We start from the raw sequence: 8,233 nt of genomic DNA on the forward strand, positions 1-8,233 counted from the left end.
AGATATTTACCAAGTTCATGTTGAGCTAGTAACACATGTTGAGTATAATATGTATAGATGTCGAGTTGCAATGAGTGTTGAGTCACTCATGTGCTGAATAATTCAAGTGCCGAGCATGCAGTGGATGCCAAGCAAGTTTAGGTGCCGAGCTAGACAAAATTATGATTAGTGTCGAGCATTATCATTATCAAGTGTCGAGTAACACAGAATGGACCTAGTTGTTTGTGATAGCACAAATAACTTTGTAAACTATTTTTATGCCAACTTATGGATAGATCTTGGAGCTTTGAAGATAAGATCAAATCTATTTCGTTTTTCTATGCAATCAACATGCAACCAATCAGAAAATTGGAAGGGATTAAGTGAGAAAATGAATGAATCTCAGTCGTAGATTCATACCTGACCTTAAGCCACTAGAAGTCTTTTTGAGGAATACAAAGCCCCATAATTCAAAATGTATGAGGAAGCAATGTGAGTGAATAATTGAAGAGAAAGAAGGGGTGAATTGATTTAAAAGTGTTGAAGGTGACTTAGAAGTGTGAAAGAATTGCAGAATCAGTTTGTAGAACAAAGGAAAAGTGATACAACATTGTTATAACAGATCAAGAGGATCAAGATGGACAAAACTGTGATCTGAAACCAGCAAGGAAAAGTTGTAAGTTATCATATCAAACATTCTACTATTACTTTCTAACAACTATATCAACAGGGTGAAATCCTTTGGATTAAGGTTGATTTAACAGTCACTGTAAAATCCTTTAATAGGGTGACATCCAAGTGAATGTTCTAAAATTCCTTTAACCAGGCACACTTGTAACAAGGTGTTCAAAATCCTTTAATAGGGTAGGATCCAACAATCCTCTGTGAGCCTTTAACAAGGCAGGCCTTTCACAGGGGAAATCATGAAAAAAGTCAAACTATGTAACCTTAACATGTGACACTTTATTGTTGCAATAATGGAGAGTTGTGGGTGTTATCCCCACCCTATTTTTACCTTCTCATATGGAAGGTTTTTGGGAAATTATATTTAGTGTCAAGTGTTTAGTGGATGCATTTACTTTACATGTTATTTCAATATGTTAATGCATGCATTGTTTTTTAAATTAAAAGTTTTATTGGTTAAAGATTAATACTTATGATTCATCCCCTCCCTCAGAAGTATATGTTTCCCATTTGTAATTCCAACAAGCTTCAGATAGGGGAATGACCCCTAGCTTACCTCTTAGATATGAGAATGCATCTTTAGGTAATGGCTTGGTGAATATGTCTACAATTTGTTCCTTTGTATTCACATATTCCAATCTAACCTCTTTGTCTTGCACTAACTCTCTCATAAATGCTACTTTATTTAAATGTGCTTTGTCTTGGTATGCATCATCGAATTCTTAGATATGTTAATTGCACTGGTGTTATCACAGAAGATAACTATTGGATCATTGATTTTTTCCTTCATACCTAAAAATAGTTGTTTGAACCAAATGATGTTGGAACAATTAACTATTGTTGCAACATATGTTTCTTTTGTTGTAGATTAAGAGATGCAATTTTATTTTTTGCTTGTCTAAGACACTAGCCTCTTTCCAAGAAAGAATGCTCCACCACTAGTGCTTTTCTTGTCATCAATAGTTCATGCCCAATCAACATCAGTGAATACTTTCAATTAAAAGTTGCCTCCTTTCTTATACCATAAACCATAATCTTCAGTACCTTTTAGATACCTCATAATTATTTTTATTGCCATCATATGATTTTCCTTTGGATTAGAAGAAAATCTTGGCACCATACCAACTTCTAATGCAATATCAAGTCTTGTGTTTACAACATACTAAAGTTTTCCAATCATTGATCTATATATTGTTTGATCTACCACTTTGGAAAGCTTATGTTCAGTAGACATAGGTGTTCCAACTGGTCTAGAATCCTCCATTCCAAATTTCTTTAATATCTCCTTGATGTATTTTGATTGAGTAATGTAGATACCATCCTTCGTCTGTTGAGTTTGAAAGTCAACAAAGAATTTAATCTATCCCAACATTGACATTTCAAATTCTTTACTCATTTCCTCAGAAAATAGATTTGCATAAGCCATCATGTCTAGTAAATAATGTATCATCTACAAATATTTATGCTAGCACTATCTTCTTTTTTGGTTCTTCCTTGATGTATAGACTATTATTGTCATTTGTCCTTTGAAAACCAATTGTTACCAGATGACTATGTGAACTTTCATACTAGGCCCTAGGGGCTTGTTTGAGACCATATAAAGCTTTGTGTAATTTGTAAACCATATCCATTTTGTTAGGATCTATGAAACCTTTAGGCTGCTCAATGAGACTTCTTCTTCTAGGATTCCATTCAAGAAAGCGGACTTTACATCCATTTGATATACTTTAAATCCTTTATGTGTAGCATAAACAAGTAGTGTTCTAACATCTTCTAGTCATGCAATAGGAGCAAAAGTTTCTCCATAATCAATACCTTCTTCTTGAGCATAACCTTTGCATATTAACCTTGCCTTATTTCTTGAAACTTCTCCATTTTCATTCAACTTATTTCTAAATGCCCATTTTGTGCCAATTACATTTTTGTTCTTGGGTCTAGGAACAAGAGTCCAAGTTTTGTTCCTTTCAATTTGATCAATCTCTTCATACATTTCCTCAATCCAACTTTCATTGCGTAATGCATCTTTAATAATTCTAGGTTCAAACTCAGTAAGCAAGCATGTACCTTTTAGTTTGTTCCTTGTCATTGTGTCTTTTGACTGATCTCTAATTATTTGCTTTGGTGCATGATGCCTCCTAACATATCTAGCAAGTACAAGTACCTTCTATTTGGATTTAGAACTTGTTTCACTATGTTCACCATGCTCAAGATGATCTTTTGAATCATACTCGGGTCCCACTATTTGTAACTTGGGTCTTTCAGACTATGACTCAGTTTGCACTGGCTGAAACTTGGGTCCTTATGATTGAGACCCAAGTCCTTCAAACTATGACTTAGGTTGCACTAGCTGCAACTTAGGTTGAACTGGAGATTTAGGGGGACTTGGGTGGTGAAGACTGTTGATTTCTAATTGCATTTGCTAGAATTTTAGGTAAAGTATCAAATTCAAAGTAGACAAACCTTCTATAGTTTTCAAGTTCTTTCCTACTTTTTTCTTCACTCTTTCATGCAAGCTCATCAATTTTTACATGTGAACTTTCTATGACCTTATGAGTAGTAATATTCATATATTTATATGCTTTGCTTTTGTTGGACTATCTTAAGAATATGCCTTCATCACTTTTCACATCAATTTTTCCTTTCCTTGTTTATTTTAAGATATAACATTTTCTTCCAAATAATTTGAAATAACAAACATTAGGTTTATAGCCATACCATAATTCATAAGGTGTTTGATCTGTGTCTTTCTTTAGCTAAACTCAATTTAAGGTATGAACTATTGTACTGATTGCTTCCTTCCAACATTTCATTGCAACATTTTTCTCTATCATCAGTGTTCTTGCACAATCCATAATGGATCTATTTCTTCTTTCTACTATGCCATTCTGCAAAGGTGTACCAAGTGCAGATACCTGTCTTTTGATTTCTCTTTCATTACATAATTCATTGAATTCATTTGAGATGAATTTGTTGGAAGCATAAATGTTGATGATACTCCTATGGGGGAGTATTGTGGAAACATGATTAGATCATTATCATGATTATATATTACATTCATGAATATGTTTGTCAGTGATGTCAACATAATAGTTTTATGTGGTGTCTGATAGAAGAATAGTGGAAAGATCAAGTTGGTACAGACAAATCATTGAGTACTTTCAGTAGTGAGGTTAAAGGAAGATTATACTATGTGTCTAGTATATGAAGGTAACCTTGGAAGCATAAGATATTAAGTCTAGAAGAAGTTATGCAAGTTTCAACAAAGATTGTTCTGATAGAGAGTTTATAGAGGCATGTTTTGGTAAACTTGTTATATCTCATAGCCGATTTATTATTATGGTAAGTCGAAGTTACATATGTGAAGAAGACATGTTGGCGATGACATGGTTAAGATTGCTCATCATAATATTATGTTTATGAAAAGTTATTCAAGTTGTAGGACAAAAGATTAATGTTATCGCTAAGTTTAATGTGTTCTTAATGTGGTCCTATAATAATTAATTAAGAAGTTGTAACAACCGACTCAAGAACTTGTTTCATGGATTTGGTATAAAGGAAGTACATTTTCCTTTATCTTAGATGTGACATATGAGATGATCATAAGCAGTACAAAGAGCAAAATGTGAAGTTGAAAAGAGCAGAGCAGAAGTGAAGGAAATTTCATTGTGTGATTCGAAGTTGGATACTTGGATCCGAGGTTTTATTGTGTGATTCAAAGTTGGATACTTGGATCCGAGGTTCATGACCTGGTCTACAAGGTTTGACAATGATTGGTCCGGTTGACAAGATAGAAGAAAGAAGTTATAGTGCAGTACACACATTTATTCTACAAGGAATAGTTGAGAGATCAGTTGGATAGTGAGTTCAATGGTCTTGCCCCATAAGTTGTTTGGACAATGGGTCCTTTTATCTTCTACAACTCCTAACAGGGATTCAAAGTCTCCTTACAAGGACTCTTATGTACTAAATATTGTAATAGACTCTTAACAGGGTCCATCCTCTAATAAAGAATATTTATACTAGTACATCATCTTTTGGGCATCATTCCCATCAAGGGTTTCCCTAGTTAACATATATGGTGTAATTGTTTATGTGCATCTTGTTTTGGTTGTTGTTTACTTTGGTTGAATGGATAAGATTGTTTAAGGTTAATAAATGTTTTAATTATTCGATAACTTATTCACCACCCCCCCCCCCCCCCCCCCCCCCCCCTCTCAGTTATCTTGGTGGACTATTATTTCTAATAGAATTCTCCTCCTCTATTTGACCTTAGACAATTTAGTTTCTTTCCACTCTAGCTAGATACCAATTGAATTTTTGGAAGGCTTCATATTTGTCTTTTAGGTACATCACTATCATCATCCTAGAATAATCATCAACAAATAAAATGAAAGACTTATCTCCATATTAATTTTCTATGCTAATAGGTCCACAAAGATTTGTGTGAACTAGCTCCAAAACTTCTTCAGAATGATAGTTCTTGCTTTTGAAACTTGTCTTTCCCATCTTCCCAATTTGATAATTTTTGCACATCCCCATATTAGGTTTCTTTAGACTTGGAATGCCTCTCACTCTTTTATTCTTGCTTATGTTGACTAGGTTATCAAAATTCACATGACACGACCTTTTATGCCATAACCAACTTTCCTCTATTTGAGCTAGGAAACATGAACTTTCAGTTATATATAGATAGAATAGATTACATTGTGTTTGATTGCTAGTCACAACTAGATTTCCTTTCCCATCTAGCAACTTGGCCTTTCCATTCATGAATTCTACCTTGAATCCAATGTTGTTTAACTGTGCCACACTAAGTAGATTATGTTTCAGTCCTTCAACCTAGTAAGCATTGTCACATTTGAGTTATCAGTCAATGTAATGCAATCTTTTCCTTTTACATAACAAGGTTCATCATTTCTAAATCTAGCACTCCCACCATCATAGTGTTCCAAGTGCTCAAATTTTGATTTATCACCAGTCATGTGGTGAGAACAACCACTATCAATAATCCATGTGTCATTCTTGCTAATATGAGAAATGAAGGCTATTTTTTCATTTTCATCATCTGTTTCATCTTTAATAGCAATGTAAACTATTTCATCTTCATCACTACTATTAGTGTCTTTAGCCACGTAACAAGATTTCTTACCTTTATCCTTGTTTTCTTTGTGGCTTTTGAAATCTTTCTTGCCTTTGTACCTATCATGCTTCTTTTCTTCTTTGCCTTCTTTGTTTGGACACCTTGCAACAATGTGACCAACTTCTTCACAATAAAAATAGATTAGAGGTATTTTACCTTTGTACTTTCCTTTGTGTTTAGGGAATCTTCTTGCAAGTAGGGCTTTAATGACTTCAAGGTCATCATCAAAATTATCTTCATCTTCATTGTCGAACTTTTTAAAAAAAGATTTTCCACCTTTCTTCTTGAGTGATAGTTTATCTTGAAATACAAACTCAATGCTACCTGAGTTAGGAACATGGTTATCAAAGTTGTCTAACTCAAAGGTTGTCAATCCAATGTTGTTCAACTGTGCCACACTAAGTAGATTATGTTTCAGTCCTTCAACCTAGTAAGCATTGTCACATTTGAGTTCATCAGTCAATGTAATGAAACCTTTTCCTTTTGTTGGTGTAAATAGGTATTTACTATTTACATTTTACTTAAGTTTACTTAGGTTAGTGCATTATTTTATTATTTTCCATTATTTTATTATTTCTCTTTATGAGACACTTAGGAGTTTGTGCATCTTCTACAGTTGTCATGTAGACAACATAGAAGTACACAACTCTAATTATGCACATGGTGTCTACACCACAAGAGTTTGCATCATTCACTGAGTTGTCATGTAGACAACATAGTTTTTCACACTCCTAATGTTGCACATGTTGTCTACAACATTGATGTGCGTGTTTCACCTTTGTAGGCTTATCCTCTCATCATAGCACTTACTTCCATGCATAATGGAGGATAACCCATATCTGGTGGACATGTGCCTGGTTGTTGGACTTATCATGGTGCTGATTCTGAGGCATTCTAGATGCATCTGAAAGGCCTTCATATTGAGGCACTCCTAGTGTACTTGTACATAGAGTTGAATACTATACAATTATTCTGATCATACTCTAGTCTAATTTGTGCTTGTGTTTTGAGTTCCTTGGTCTTGGAAAAATTCTACTCTAACACAGATTCTTACATGGTATCAGAGCTGAGGGAGATACTCGTCACATAGCCTTTGGAGACTTCGTTGTTTCATCTCTTTAAGAGACCCGATTCAGATCCAAAGCATTAGCTGGAATTGGGAGCGTCTAGAGTCGAAGCGAACCTTGCCATTGCGTCCGGAGTGAAGATTCGGTGAAGATTGACTATAAATTTGCCTATTTTAGGCCATAGTCAATTAGGAGGCAAAAAAAATTTGCAAATTGGAATCCAAAGGCCTGATTTGCAAATTTGGGTATGATTATTTGGATCTGCAATTTATTTTTCAGAACAATTTCAGTTTAATTCTGTCATTCATTTCTCTGTATTTTTCAAAAATATTTTTTTCAAAATAAATTTTCTGCCCGGTTGGGCATGGGCGTACAGAGCAAGGCAGAGAAAATATTTTTTTTGCGAGCAGGCTTGAAGCTTGCCCACTAAATATTTGGAATATTCTCTTTTTCTTTAGCAGGTGTTTGCAGGACGCACAATATTTTATTTCACAGTGATTCAACATTAACCAGTGGCAACAAAATCTAACACCGATGATTACAGTCGACCGACAGCCCTACCTCAATCGGCGGACAGATATCCGGCAACTACCCCAAATCAACAAGCAGCTGACCCAGACTCGGCAAGGGCGGTGCTCGCTATTTAACTCAATGTCTGTAGCACTTTGTTTATATAAAGCGCAGACTCTATTAACCTGGGGAATGTGGGACTAAACTCAGAAACCCCAATGTGGGAAATCAGACCGTGTACGAAAAACCTCACCCACGACGACGTCTGACATCCGTTGCTCAATCCATGCGGATTGCTCACTGTTCACATGGCAGGCACCTGACTCCTCTACACATTCAGCGCCTCTCGACTATTAGCCACATCACCTCCATGCGGACCTATCAAAGTTAGACACGTGGAAAAATTATGTGGCTCGCCCGGCCACGTCACCCGTACACGTCAGCAAGACACGTCAGTGCATCGTCGGATTGTATGTACAATTTCATACATGATGATGTAATTGACCGTACATAGTGACGTCATTCCTAGCTAGAGCAGACGCTGACATTAGCAAAATAGGAGCCTAAAATTGACAGTCATCCGACCGTCATTCCAAGGTTTTTTGAACTGCTAAGATGGTCGTTGGGACGTCAGATTTAACACATTGGTTTCCTTTGCAGACCCCTCTTCATTTGCAGTTTTGATTTTGGAGCTCGACTTCAAACAACCATAACTTGGTCATATGGACTCCAAATCAGGTGCTTTTTTCTTTTTTTTTTGAGTAAATTTTTTTGAATTTTTCAGTGGTGCAGTTTGTTTCTGGTTTTGGTGCTCAGATTGGTTAGAAATCACAATTTTTCACGACTGTACTTG

Source organism: Cupressus sempervirens, chromosome 10, assembly GCF_028749045.1.
Source record: "Cupressus sempervirens isolate cs-2001-9-10 chromosome 10, ASM2874904v1, whole genome shotgun sequence".
In the NCBI taxonomy this organism is placed as follows: Eukaryota; Viridiplantae; Streptophyta; class Pinopsida; order Cupressales; family Cupressaceae; genus Cupressus; species Cupressus sempervirens.